Raw genomic sequence first — 16452 nt, 5'->3', positions numbered from 1 at the left:
AATACATTCCTACCTTGACCCTAACCCCATTACAACCCTTTGAAAAGACCTCTTGATATGTGTATTCGTGCATTAAATTTTTGTTGATTGGTAGGAAAAGAGCAAGCCTTAGAAAGCAAGATTAGTGGAGAACCGAGAGAGTCGACCCTCAAACACTAGAGTAATCAGAGTGCATACACTTCCGGCGAGGATTCGATGCTCGATTCTTTGTTCTCGGCTTTCATGAGCTTTCTTCTTGCAAGTCTATTTGTACTTCATTTTATGATTTGAATTAGTGGAATCCAGTTCATATTTGTTCTTGAAAGATTTATTTACTTTTAACCAAGTAGGTAGAAGCATTTAGCATGTAGTTGCATTCATATAGATAAGTTGCATTGCATAAGTCTTACCATCCTCCCTTCACTCTTTTAGTTCCCTTTGAGCTTAGCATGAGGACATGCTAATGTTTAAGTGTGTGGAGATTGATAAACCACTATTTTATGGTATATTTTGGATTGAATTGAGTAAATTTTGTCAATTATTCTCACACTTATCCATATAAATTGCATGTTTTTAAGTTTTCTTCTGAATTTTATGATATGATTGAAAACATGCTTCCTAGGCCTTAAAACTACTCATTTTTAATCCTCTTTTATTACCATTCGATTCCGTGATGTGTTTGTTAAGTGATTTCAGAGTTTATAGGGTAGGAATGACTTAAAGGATGGAAAGGAAGCATGCAAAAGTGGAAGGAGCACAAGAAATTGAAGATTTGAGAAGCTGGTATTGACGCGTACGCATGGATGACACGTACATGTGGCTAGGTGCAAGGTTCAACGATGCATACACGTGACAAGCATCACGTGCCTCAGTAAAGTGAATTCGCTGGGGGCGATTTCTGGGCAGTTTTTGACCCAGTTTCAGGCCCGAAAATAAAGACAAGAGGCTGCAGAGTGGAGATGGAAGGCATCATTCAATCATGGAATCATTCATTCACACACTTTAGTTTTAGATGTAGGTTTTTAGAGAGAGGGACTCTCTCCTCTCTCTAGGTTTTAGGGTTTCTTTTAGTTTTATTTCTTCTCAAATTCATATTTCCATTTTGCTTTACTTTAGTTTCTCCTCTACCTTTTATTGTTCTAGTATTTTAGTTTATTTTCTCTTGTTGATTTCTTTATTTTCTCAATTTAGTTTATGAGTTCTTCTTGTTGGATTTAATTTCTTTTTAATGTAATTTGAAATATTTCATGTTTATGGCTTCTCTCTTTAATTGTTGGTTATTGATTCCTTACATTTGTTAGTCTTAGATTTTACATTCTCTTATTGATTTTCTATGCTTTTATTTTGTGCCTTCCAAGTGTTTCATAAAATGGTTGGTTGGATTTTAAATGAGATTTTTATGTCTTGGCTTGGATTGAGTAATTTGGAGACTTTTAAATTGTCAAAGTCTCTTGTTGATTGGTGATTGAAGGTTGCTAGTTGGCTTGAGCTCACTAAATCTAATATTTGATTAGGACTTATGAACTCAAGTTGATTTTGCTCACTTGACTTTCTTTCAATTGTTAGAGGTTAATTAAGTGAAAGCAAAAGGCAATTACCATCACAAGTGACGATGATGAGGAGGATAGGAATTCTAACTCTCAACCCTTGCTAGGACTTTTCTTAGTTGTTAGTTTATTTTCTTGTTAATTACATTACTTGTCTCTTATTACCAAAAATCCTAAAAGATACATTTTCCATAACCAATAATAAGTACACTTCCCTGCAATTCCTTTGAGAGACGACCCAAGGTTTAAATACTTCGATTATTTTTATTGGGTTTGCTTAAGTGACAAGCAATTTAGTGTGTGTTTGGATTACAGTTTGTTAACGGAAGTTTGCATAAAATTGATTTTGCAAACTTGATTTTGATAAAAAGTAAGTTTGTGTTAAAGTGATTTATGTTTGGTAATTTTTGTATCAAAATTGATTATAGTAAAATAAATGTTGTTTGGCTTATACCATTCAAAATCACTTTTAGATAAAAAATTACTAAAATAGACCTCAACTTAAATAATTTTTTTATATTATCCTATCATTCTAATTTAGATATTTAAATAGATCTTATTAATTAATTTTATAATAAAATTAATATTTACTTACTAAAATAAAAAGAACATATAAAAATAGATAAATATATTTTTAAATAAAAATAAAACAATATAAATTTTAGATATATATATATATAAAAGAATATTTAATTAAATATGTTACATTTTTTTTAAGTATTAACTAAGAATGTTACTTTAGTATTTTTTTACATCGTACTCTTATTCCAGTACTCTCAATAATCTTATTCTTAATATTAATTTGGAATCCAACGTTTATGATTTTATTATTATCTATGATTAATTTTTTAGTTAATTTATTTTTTTAATAGAATCATAATCTATGTTATAAAAAATTACACTAAAACATAGTATATGAGAATTACAATTATAAAAGAGAGTACTAAAAATAATAAAAAAATTAAATATTTATTTTATAGTAATTGAAACAAATCTAAAAATTTTTTATGATCTTTTTATATAGTATATTTTTAGTATTTTTAGTACTATTTTTTTAGTATGCTATAATTTTTTACTATTATTATTATTTATAGTTAATTTTTTGTTTAATTTATTTTACCTAATAGAATCAATAAATCATATTATAAAAAGATAATAACAAACATAATACACAAAAATCACAATTATAAAAGTGTATAATATCAAACAAACAGTTGAAAAAAATAAAAATAATAAATAATAAAAAAATAGAGCTCATATAAATAGAAATAACAAGAATTTTATAAATAATATAATAACATACATGAAGGATAAAGTTGGTAAAAGATAAATAAATAGTTAGTATCCATGGCTAAAAGCTCGTTAGGAAAACGCAGAAGCTAAAAATAGTTGCTTCTTGTAAAAGTTGGTTTTGGTAGCAAAATCACTTCTGCGTTCATGAAAAAAAATTTGCCAAACCAAAAGTTGAAGCTTTCAAGAAGTCTAAACGTGCTTCTTCTCTTCCAACGAGTTTTCCAAACACACCCTTAACCCTTAAACGTTGACCGAGGATTATTTGTTGGTTTAGAACTATACTTGCAACGCGATTTTATTAAGAAATTCTAAACCGACGATTTTTCTCTGTCAGCATTCCCCACTAAATCATCTCCATAGCCCGAAAAACGTAGTCTTTGTCTAAGGTATCATTTTTTTTTTTTACTTTTAGCTACACTTTTCAAGTGTACTTGAATGGGTGTTTTTCTTATAGTGTTTGTAGCATAAATGAAATCCATCATTTTATAAACAAGATCAAAAGGCAAAATAGTATTTTTTTTGGAAGAAAAAAATATATTTTAGAGAATTGTTAGAGATCAATACATGTTTTTCACCTTTTCCTTATTATATTTTTTTCATGGATTAAGTCTTTTAATTTAGAATCGTGAATATTCATTAGTATTTTTTAATCTAATTTATTATTATTTTTTATTTGTAGGTGAAAGTAAAAGGAATGGAATAGAGAAGGGGTATAGGAGAAAGAGAATCATCCAGAATTTCTGAGAAAGAGAACACTGAATATATGAAGAGATGAGTAAGTTAATAATTTGATAAAAACCACTTTTTGGCTTCTGATTTTTTGTTTATCTTTTAGTAGTAAGAAAATAGATTTTTGGCTTCTGATTTTTTGACCCACCTTCAATGTTGTCATGGACAAGAATAAATATTCCATAGCTGTTTCGTTGCACAAAATACAATAATTTTTTTAGTATACTATTTGAAAAAAAAAAGAGCTATTATCATAAAGATGTTTCCTAATATGCCTCTTAACCCATAAGTTCTTGGATTTTTTTTCATCTCAAATTTAACAAATTATATGGTATTATGCCATTATTTTCAATGAACTGTCACAACCGTAGTTGCTAATAAAATCAATGCATTAGCAAATGTGATTTCTCTGTTTTTTACCCAACTGTGGTTTCTATTAACCCACCATATCAGTCTATACCCTTTCTTGGTACTACAAATAATATTTTGCTTTTATCATTGCACTATAATATCCAATTACCAGTACCTTTGATGGTCATAAATTGGTAGATAATTGTTATTCATTCATTAAAATAACAGAAGTTGCAGCATCATGTGTTTGACAATGAATGATATAGAGGTAATAGAAGTAGATTTATGAACATTCTTGTTGGCTCGAGATAATCAGTTCAACAGAAATAACAAACTCGAGTATTTTGGAGGATACATAAGGGTTAAAGTGAAAAAAAGAATATAAGAACAACAATTGAGCTTTTATGGTTGTGACTTTTGCAGTCCCACGTCAACTCAAGGATAATTTAGAATATAAATTTCATGAGTAAAAATTTTGCTCTTAATTTTTTTATTCTAAATTATCTTTGGGTTGATTCAGAACTGAAAAAGTGACAACACTTGAACTTGTATAATTGTATCTTATCTTCTTTTTTTTCTTCACGATTATGTATGTCTTATAGTACTTGAGTTTGTTGTTCCTGGTGAGATGGTTGTTTTGGACTAACATGAATGTTCATGAATCCACTACTATTACCTCTAAATCTATCATTGTTGAACACTTGTGTTGCAACTTCTGTTGTTTGATGAATCAGTAACAACTTTGTTAGTTCATGACTGCCAAACATACTGATAGTTGGATATTAGAGTGGGTTGATGAAAGAAAAATATTATTTATAGTATCAGAAAATGGTATAGACTGATATAGTGGGTAAATAGAAACTACAGTTGGGTAGAAGACAGAAAAACTCGCTTTGCTAACATGGTGATTTTGTTAGTTGTAATGGTACTAGTGTAATAGTAGTATTAACTTAAGGCTACATGATGTATTCAATTTGATAGGTTAGGGCAAATTTAAGAATTTTTGGATTAAAAAGAATATTAGGAACTATTTTTCGATTAATAGCACTTTTTTTTTCTCTGAATGGTATATTTAAAAATTATTATATTTTAAACATTCCAATAACTATGGAATAAAAATCCACACGTAATCCTGACACCATTTTGCAATGAAGCATAGAAGAAAAAACAAAAAAGATGGATAAACCAACATCCTTTTGCCTTTCTGTCTCTTTTCTTCTTTATGTTAAGGTTTAGATTAAAATGTAATAGTTAATGGAATATAACAAGTGTGGTGATTGTTTTCAAGTAGTCTTTATTTTTCTCTTTAATTAGCTGATAAACAAAATTAAAGGCCAAAACAATTGTATTTTTAAACCATTTAGTTCCTCATTTCTTTATACATTCAACGCTCTCTCATAGATCCTTGTTAGATTGGTGCTAAGGCATTGCGAGAAAATCAGCGAAATATATGTACATCTTGAAGGAATACTTTTAATCATAATTATTGTTTTATTACGATTTTTTTTCATTGAGAGAACATAAATAAGATGATTGTTCTTTTTAGAAAAATATTTAAACCATCATGTTTCGGTGTTGTTCGAATTTTATTTTTTCTTTATTGAAAATAATAGGGTGGATGTGGTGTTTAATTTTTTTAGTCTATGATTATTACAAATATTTTTAAGCAAATACTAATGTATTATTTTGTGAGAGGTGCATTGAAGATAGAAATTTTAGCAACATTGGACATCTTTCGCCCGTGCCTTACATGGATCTTCTGCTAATATGTGTATATATATATATATATATATATAACTGAAAATGACGTTCTTTTAAAATTAATTAAAATATTTTTTTCCGACAAAATGTTGGTATCATTTTGGATCTTTTGAAAAGTAAAAAAAATTATGTTAGGATAAAACTCACATGAAGCTAAATAATTTAGTGTAACATGCATAATTGACAAATGTTAAAAAATTTAGTCAATTTGGAGCGGAATTTTTTTAAATAAATTAATTAAATATTTTATTTATGAATATAGATAATTTGTAGTCTATTTATGAATTTACATTTTTTTATTTATTTTATTTATACTGTAAATAAAATAAAATTGTATATATCTTAATTACACTAGTGTAAACAAGATAATATTATTCGCGTTACACGTATCACATCTACCAACGAAATACATTCATAATTATCTCGTTTATAGTGTAAACGAGATATATATATTATTTTCGAAAAAAATTATGATTAAAATAATCTAATTTTCAACGTACCATTATTAATATCTTAAAACAGTTACGCAGTGTGTTTCAATGCAATTTAATTTTATACAATGTTATCTATTTAATTTTTTTTAATCCAATTAATATTCATAAGAGCACATAAAAATTATTTTATTTAAACTTTTACTCAAAAATATTTATTTAAATTTATTTTTTAATTTGGCATTTTCTTTATTATTTATTTAAATTTCTCATTTATTAGTTATTCGTGATTTTCTAAAAATTATATATGAAACTGTTCTCTAGAACGTGAATCTCTATGTTAATCTAATTTTTTAATTTTTTAACGTGCGGTTATTCCGAATGAAACATGAGCAGATTTAAAAATAAATCGATATCATTTATTGTAGAATCAAATTGATCAATCAATAAAATTTAGATATTATATAATCTAAATAAAAAATAATTTATAATTATATATAGATAAATTTTATAATATTTGTTAAAATAAAAATATAAATAGATTAAAAGAAAGAGTTTGCCATTTAGGGGAATGGATCCTTTCGATTGTTAAAAAAATTGAGGGAGTAAAGTGTGATCTCTAATTCTTTATTAATTTTTTTTTTATATTTTTTTAGTCCCACTTATAAAATTAATGGTAAGAGATCACACTTTGCCCCTTTAATTACTAAAAAAATTAAGAAGATCTATTTCCTAATTTAGAGATTCCCGCTCTTTTAGGAAAATAAGGTGCTGTTTCGAATGCTCGTCAAGAAAACACTAGGCGATTTTAAATCTAATTTCTTATTAGAGAAATAAATGAAAACGGAAAACAAATTAAAGAGAATTGGTAGTTGAATATAGTCATACACGTATTTATATCCGTTATAAATTCAAAAATAAATTTAAATAAATATTTTTGAATAAAATTTAATTAAAATAATTTTTGTGTACTCTTTTGAATATTAATTGGATTAAAAAAAATTTAAATAGATAACATTATATAAAAAATAATGCTCAACATCCATATAAAATACCTATCCAAGTCATCCAAACAGTTTTTGTTAACGCACCTCCTCCCTCCCCCAAGTTACGTGAAATATACGCGCGCCTCTCTCTCCCTCCTATCAACGTAACAGATAAACCTCTTCTTCAACGTAAACATTCTTCTTCCTCTTCTCTTCTTCAACGTTAACGATTTGCATTGTAATTTTCGGATCTGCAATCTCTGCTGCTCGTCATTCTTGTTCTTTTTTCTTTTCTTCTGCTCGTTGTTCTTCTCTGCTGCTCATCCTTTTTCTTCCTATTCTTCTTTGTTTTCTTCTTCGATTTTGTGGATTTATCTTCTTCGTTTTTAGATTTCAATATTCTATCAAAACAATGAATGATTCAATTTCAAATCAGTTGAATGAGAGCATTTTGGATTATTCTTCTGAAACGAATCAAGCAGACATGGTTTGGATTTTTTTTAATCGAATTGAATGAATGCAATTGTTAAATTGAATTGAATTGAATTGAATGTACGCATATGTTCTGAATTGAATTGATAATCTCTCAATTGTAGACACAGGTGTTTTGAATTTATATAATGGATAATGTTTCGTTCATTTAGTACTATACAATTGTTTCACCATAATAATGTGTTCGGTTCATTATGCAGAAAGCTGTTTGAATTTGATTTTATATAATGGATAATACAATTGTTTTACCATAATAATGTGTTCAGTTCATTATGCAGAAAGCAGTTTGAATTTGATTTTATATAATGGATAATGTTCTATTCATTTAGTACTATACAATTATTTCACCATAATGACGTGTTCAGTTCATTATGCAGAAAGCTGTTTATTGCAAACATATATCTTTTCTCCCAAGTCTCCATTCCAAGTGATCTACTAGTTTATTGCAAATAATCTCTGTTATATGCACACAAGGAGCGAGCGCGTCAAAGTAATTAGTTTCTATGAGTTGCGCCACGTTATTCTCATTGAATTTTATTGTGTTGCTGTTCTTTTCCAAGCTTCTCAATAAGTAAAATTCTTTAACATCTCCAGATGAAATATTAAAGGCCCAGTCTTTTGTATTAGATTCATAAATTTATTTCTCTCAAAGTCCATTCAAGCACTCTTTTAGATTATTTTTTGAATTGAATTGAATAGAATACAATTGCTAAATTAAATTGAATTGAATTGAATGTACGTAGGTGTTCTGAATTGAATTTAATTGAATTGATAATCTCTAAATTATAGACGCAGGTGTTTTGAATTTGATTTTATATAATGGATAATATTCCGTTCATTTAGTACTATACAATTGATTCAACTTAATAACGTATTCGGTTCATTATGCAGAAAGCTATTTGAATTTGATTTTATATAATAGATAATATTTCGTTCATTTAGTACTATACAGTTGATTCACCTTAATAACATATTCGGTTCATTATGCAGAAAGCTGTTTTAAAACTGAATACTGATAGAAATATTTTTTTAATAGTGATATATGCACTTTTTTTGTCCATCCAATGTATTAATTTTAGTTCATTTGGATTTTTAGGGCTATTAATGTTTGATGAATACCTTGATTTTCATTCACTATGAACCTGGAACAAAACAGCAGCCAGACAGTTCCAACAGATATATACATTAACATCTCAGATTGACAAGACAAGGACTAATCTATCTTAAATCAGATATATACATTAACATTAGATTTCCAATAATATTTACATTAATATTCACATATATACATTGAAAGAAGCAGTGTTTGCTTTTTAAACAAGTAAAAAAAATAGTGTTAATTACAACCAGTCAAACAAAGTATATCCTATTTACTATCTAAATCTCCAAATGTGAATTTACAATAAGGGTTGGAGAGGGTAACAGATGGATTCGGGAGTCTTATTGCTTCAGATGCATGAATCACTTGGTCTCTCATTTTGTACATATGCTTACTATAGCGCGGCTTCTCCTTTTGTCACCATTGTCTTCTTCGTTTTTACTGTAAGGATAAAAAAATTTTGTCAATAATTCACTCAATACACTGACAAGTACAAGCATACACATTTTGATCAAGTGAATCAAAATGAGCAACTCCACTGAACCGAACAACATTCATGTGCTGAATAAAACGTGATAAACATTTATTCATCAAGAAAAATATTTCTGCATGTACAAGGACTCAACTGAACACACTAACAATCAAGTGAATCAAAATGAGCAACTCCACTAAACTAAACAACATTCATGTGCTGAATAAAACGTGACAAACATTCAATCATCAAAAAAAATATTTCTGCATGCACAAGAACTCAACTGAACACACTAACAATCAAGTGAATCAAAATAAGCAACTCTACTAAATTGAACAACATTCACGTACTGAATAAAACGTGATAAACATTCAATCATCAAGAAAAATATTTCTGCATGCACAAGAACTCAAATGAACATACTAACAATAAAGTGAATCAACATGAACAACTCTACTGAACCGAACAACATTCATGTGCTGAATAAAACGCGATAAATATTTAATCATCAAGAAAAATATTTCTGCATGCACAATGACTCAATTGAACACACTAACAATCAAGTGAATCAAAATGACCAACACCAATGAACTGATCAATATATCATAGAAAGAAAATAATAACACATTTTCTATTCGTATGCCCTAGTTACTCAATAAAAATAGATTTAGAATAAGTCGATTTACTAAACGAAGTAACTCAATCCACTAAACCTTAAATCAAACTAGGAGAAACGCGAGTTTTGAGAGAAATTAAATGAACATAATAACGACAACTTTTTTCATACCTTGCGGAGTCTCTGTTCTTGTTTTTGTTTGTTTTTTCTTCTTCCTTTCGAAAGCTTGACGCGATTCTGGAGTAGGAGCAGTATCTACAAAGAACACGATGGAGGTTTGAGAGATTTTAAGAGAGATTTGAACTTCTCCAGTGACAATTTCGAGGTTGAAGAAGGAACGTTGTTTCATAATGAAGGCGCGAATGGATGTTAAATATTTTGGGGGATTTGGGCGCGTGAATACATGCTCATTTAATGTAATTGGATTTTTTTAGTGTTGGTCCATATGAGATTGACTTAAATAAAAAATTACATGGATGTGTACCATAACCGTATATAAATTAAATTGTATTAAAAGACGCAGTTAAAATATTAATAACTGTACACTACAAATTAGATTATTTTAATTGTAATTTTTTTAAAATAATACACGTATCTCGTTTATACTGTAAACGAGATATGTGTATTTATTTTTAAACTCTATATATCTAGTTTATAAACGTGATACATGCAATACAATTGTGTCTTATACAATTATTTTATTTACACTATAAATGAGATAAATAAAAAAATTTAAAATTATAAATAGGTTACATATTATTTACATCTGTAAATAAAATATTTCATTTATTTTTTTTAAAAAAATCCCTTCGGAGCGTGTCTTTTTCCTTTTTCTTAACTTAAATTATTTGGTAAATTTGACTAAAAATGAGCTATTAATTTTACGGAGAGTTCAATCTGAGTTTTCACTTGGACGAATATTGGGTTTGTAGAGGCCCTAGGGTTTGGAAATCTCTCAACGGCTATCCCAATCTATGTTAAAGTGCTACTCCTTTCTATATACTCTCAAATAGCCGTTGCCGCTTCACCTTCTCTTTCCAATTTGAATTTCTCTTCAAGCGAAGGGGAAGAAAGAAGAAAATCACCGAAAAAAATATATCCTTTTTCACTCTTTGCATTTGAAGTTTTTAACGTTACTTCTTCAGTAAGGAAATTCAGACGCCAATAAATGTTTTCGTTTATTCTAATTTCTGTTTTGTGTTTGATTTGCAACGTTAAAAGAAAATGATGCACATAACGCCAGATCAGTACGGCAAGAAAGTTGGATCAGATCGGAACTCTAATAAGAACCGCCGTCACGACAAAGATAGCGAGACTAACGTCCAAGCTTTGCTTCACCGCAGGTCATCATCTTCTTCTTCTTCTTCATGAATTTTACCTTTTGGACCTGGCAACTAGCGTTAGCTTTATGATCCAAGCTTCCTGTACTGTGTTTTATCTGTGGTGTATAATAAGAATCTTGAATTTTGAATTGCAAATTTGTATGTCTTTTATTGATTGTTAAGTAGCCATGGATCTCTCTCAATGCTTGGTTTGCTTTAGTTTGGAATAGCATTTTTTAGGGTTAATAGATGTTAGCATTGAGGGAAGAAATGTTGCATTCCTCCAAATTAAGGTTTACCCAACATGCTCTTAGACTGTTGTTTTATTTATTTCAATAACAGGTCATTAAGCGACGATGAAAAGAAATTGAATGTTTCTAAAGTGGTGACAAGTAATGAAACCAAACGGGAAGTAGATAGAGTATTCACCTTTGACGAGGTATGTAAAACTTGCTTTGATTCTATTTTTAATGAACTATCTTACTTTGATATGAATTTCTCATTTGTATAGTGTGATCGTTTTTCGGTTAACATGCTTCCTTTTTATTTGGTAAGGTTTTTGAAGGACAATGTTATCATCGTCCTCCTCTCCTAAATGGCACCAACTACCTCTATTGGAAGAATAGAATGGCAATATGGATCAAGTCGCAAGATTTAAGAATTTGGGACGTCATCGAAAATGGAAACCATGTTCCGATGAAGACAACATCAAAGGAAGTGGGAGAAGTTGAAACGTCAACCGAAGAACTTAAACCAAAAAGTGAATGGACCGATGACGACTATAAAAAGGTCTCATTCAATTTCAAGGCAATCAACTATCTTCATTGCGCCATCACACAAAATGACTACATGATGATTTGTACGTGTGAAACGGCAAAGGAGATATGGGATAAGTTGAGTATAACACATGAAGGAATAGGTCATGTAAAACAATCAAAGATTTCCCACCTTGTTCATGAATATGAACTCTTCCGAATGAAGGAAGATGAAAAGATCGAAGACATGTTTGGGAGATTTTCAAACATTATTGCGAGCCTCAACTTGCTAGGAAGAAAGATACCAGAAAGAGAAGTTGTGAGAAAAATATGAGGAGCTTAACACCGCAATGGAACACCAAGGTGACTGCCATAAAAGAAGGGATAAATTATGATGGTCTCACCTATGACCAATTGAGAGGTAATCTAATTACACATGAGATTACTTTCCTCAAGAAGTCATAAGGAGAAGATAAAAAGAAAAAGAGTTTGGCGCTAAAAGCATCATCATCAATCAAAGAAGAAGACGATGACAACGAAGAACAAGAATTTTGCTTTATTGTTGAAGATATTTAACAAACTAGCTCAAAGAAAAAAACTGAATTTCAAAGGATGAGTCAAGGCAAAGGACCAAAATGTTGTTATGAGTGTGGTAAACTTTGTCATATCAAGTCTAATTGTTCAAGTTCTAAGCTTTCGAAAGGAGAAAAATAAAAGAAATTCAAGAAGATGCATTGCACCTATACATTTAGTGGGAAAATGAAGATGCATCCTCGTCCACCTTTGTCTAATGGCCATTGATAATGATTTGTAACTCCAACGATGAATTACAAGAAACTTCCGATGAGTTGTTCGAAAAATTTGCCGAAATTGGCAAAAACTTCTCTTTATCAAAGAAAATTATTTTAAAATTTGAAAAAGAAGTCGATTTTCTAAAAAATGAAAATAAAATCATTGGCAAACAAAGAAGTGGAAAATAACAATCATCATGTGAATCTTGTAAGGTTCATCTTAAAGATATAGAAAAATTTTAAGAGTGAATTATCTAAGTTTAATGCATCATCTAAGGACTTAAACAAATTGCTAAATAGTCAAAAGCATGTAAAAGATTAAAAAACAGAAAACAGGATCTGATTCAAATAAACCTAATTTTTCTAAGAAAAATGAAGAAACTAAAAAATCCATTAGGCAAACCGCAAGCTCAAAGGTGGGTATATTATATGCTTATTGGATGCGCCACATTTATATAAATCATTAGATTTGATTAGATGAAAATCAAAGGCTAATATGAAAGACGAATATTGATAAACTCTGAATATCTTAGTACATAAATAAATACTTTAAATGACAATAATTTAATACACAATATTTTAAATGGTAACAGAATCTTTTATTCTTAAATAATTAAATATAAAACATATAAATACAAAAATATGAGTATTCTTTATTCAATAAGATTAATTATTATGTAAAAAATTTGTATGATATTAAAAAATTATATTAAAATAAAATTTTAAACTGTAACATAAAAATATAAAATAATTAAAATTTTATTTTATATTACTTGACAAATAATTAGATTATTATATTCAAAATTTATTAATTAACTAATTTTGTTAAAAATATTATTATATAAAATAACTTTTCATCAAAATATTTCGAAAATATAATTTATTTAAAATATTATATATAATACCTGAAAATATTAACTTTTTTTTATTTTTTCAATTTTTTTTAGGAAAACGGAATAAAACTAATATAATTTTAAATACATGCCTATCACATTATATATTTACTTATATTAGTAAGACCTAAACTAATCAAACTTACATAATTAAAAATATAAAACATATAAATATAAAAAATAAATATTTTTTATTTATTAAAATTAATATTTAAAGTTTCATATATATAATATTTAAAATTATATATTTATAATAACATCACTTTTTATTTTTATTATTTCCAAGTATTTTTTTATTGTTTTAGTTAAATTTTTTATTCTCTAACTCGACCAAATTTATATATATATAGGTGAATTCTACCAAACCTCCTCTAAAATAACATGTAAATTAGCCTTTATGACGTGACACATTTTAATTAGATGTTTAATTTTAATTTGAGTTAATTTAACTCAATCAGAGTTAACATCTTAACTAAAGTAGGACCATTTTATAATTAAATATTTTTTTAAGATGGATAATTATATAATTTTTGTAAATATTAAAAAGTAAATTTATATTCTTTTACCAAATCATTATTACTTAAGTTCGTTTTACCCTTCTATTGAAAAATACCTTCTCTGTTGACTGAAGTATATTTCCTCTCTTCCACTGTTCCTTCATCACTCAAAACGCGTTGAAGGTACATTGTAACTCGAAGCAGGACGGAGAGTAAAGATGCAAGTATCCTTTGAATATCTAATGCAACGGATCTTGTGTACGATCTAATGATCCATAGCCATTCCAAAGAACGGCTTTGATCTAATTGATATAGTCCAATTTAAATTCTAATAGACCAATGGATCAAATGCATATCTAATTCAAGCATCACTTTAATATATGCAATAATTATCACAACTCTAAATCATAGATTAATGCATCCTGATAATCAAGAATTTATATGTGACACGAAATTATGTGAACTAAAGAGTAAAAGACAACTATAAAATAGCAGCACGACCAAATACACTCTCTTCAACTAATCGCATATCCACTACAAATTGAAATCAACACAGAATAGCAATTAGAGAGAGAAACAACGAAATGACAGAGAGCAAAGACTCAGTTTTTAGTATTTTATCAAATTATACATTTATTCTTTTAAATAATTTTTTAATTACAAAATAGCTTAATCATAGTTAGCATAACAACCAATTAAAAAGTAGGATAAAAAACGCATTTAAGCCAAGGAGATAAGTTTATTACACATATAAGCCAAACAAGAATCTGATACAAGAATCAGCCAAAGCACACTTTAATGTAATTCGAATCAATACAACTCGAATTATTCCCAACCATTGCGTACAAGTAATTCGAATCAACTTGGAACGAATTATAAAGCATAATTCGAATTGTATCAATTCGAATTAGTAGGAACACGTGCGTAGGAGGAAGTTCGAATCAAATTGATTCGAATTACTCACATTTGGAATCAAATGGTAATTCGAATTACACATTGTACAATAAAATACTAGAAAAAATACTATATAATATAAAAAAATATACTAAAAGAAGTATAAAATAAGATTATAGTAAATTAATTTTAGTATAAAATTATTAAATATAAATTAATTTTAACTCTTATTAGTACATTGAATTAAAAATAACATATAAAAATGTACTTGTATTTATTAAATTTTAATAACATATAAAAATTTAATGACTTTTTAAATATTTTTTTTATAATAGGGGTACATTTTTATATACTTTAAATACTTTATATAAAAATGTACTTGTATTTATCATACAAAAAAATTAATTTAAAAGAAAATATCATTGACGTTTTATAAAAAATTTTAGATTTGTGTCTTCTGAAAAGTAAAAAAAAAAATTATAGTAGAGTAAAACTTACCTGAAACCAAATAACATAGTGTAACACACATCTTTGATCAATATTAAAAAAAATTAGCCTAATTATGTACATAAAATCTTAAAAAATACAGTTCTATCTTTTTTAATTAAGTTAGCTTTAAAATACCAATAATGCTTTTTCATGTGCTGCTTTTAATCTAAAATCCTAGAAAAAAATTGATTTAAAATGTTATAATGTTATTATATTGGCACAACACTTTATTTTTGTATGATAAATACAAGTACATTTTTATATAAAGTATTTAAAGTATATAAAAATATAATCCTATTATAAAAAAAATATTTAAAAAATCATTAAATTTTTATATGTTATTAAAATTTAATAAATACAAGTACATTTTTATATGTTATTTTTAATTCAATGTACTAATAGGAGTTAAAATTAATTTATATTTAATAATTTTATACTAAAATTAATTTACTATAATCTTGTTTTATACTTTTTTTTAGTATATTTTTTTATATTATATAGTATTTTTTCTAGTATCTTATTGTACAATGTGTAATTCGAATTACCATTTGATTCGAAATGTGAGTAATTCGAATCAATTTGATTCGAACTTCCTCCTACGCACGTGTTCCTACTAATTCGAATTGAGACAATTCGAATTATGCTTTTATAATTCGTTCCAAGTTGATTCGAATTACTTGTACGCAATGGTTGGGAATAATTCGAGCTATATTGATTCGAATTATTAAGGAATGTAATTCGAATAAAGTTATTTCGAATTACATTAAAGTGTGCTTTGGCAGATTCTTGTATCAGATTCTTGTTTGGCTTATATGCGTAATAAACTTCTCTTCTTGGCTTAAATGCGTTTTTTACCCTAAAAAGTAACATGTTATAAAGGGTAATTTACATGTTAAAATATAAAGTATAGAGTAAAATTTATCATATATATATATATGAAAAATTAGTATACAAATGTCATAATATTTTCAAAATACTTTTATTTTTTTTTTGTATTTATATGTTTTATACTTTTAATTATGTAAGCTTGATTAGTTTAGGTCTTACTAATATAA

Source organism: Arachis hypogaea, chromosome 12 (genome assembly GCF_003086295.3).
Source record: "Arachis hypogaea cultivar Tifrunner chromosome 12, arahy.Tifrunner.gnm2.J5K5, whole genome shotgun sequence".
NCBI classification, from domain to species: Eukaryota; Viridiplantae; Streptophyta; class Magnoliopsida; order Fabales; family Fabaceae; genus Arachis; species Arachis hypogaea.
The sequence above is the reverse complement of the archived record's forward strand: the minus strand, read 5'-3'. Positions refer to the sequence as shown.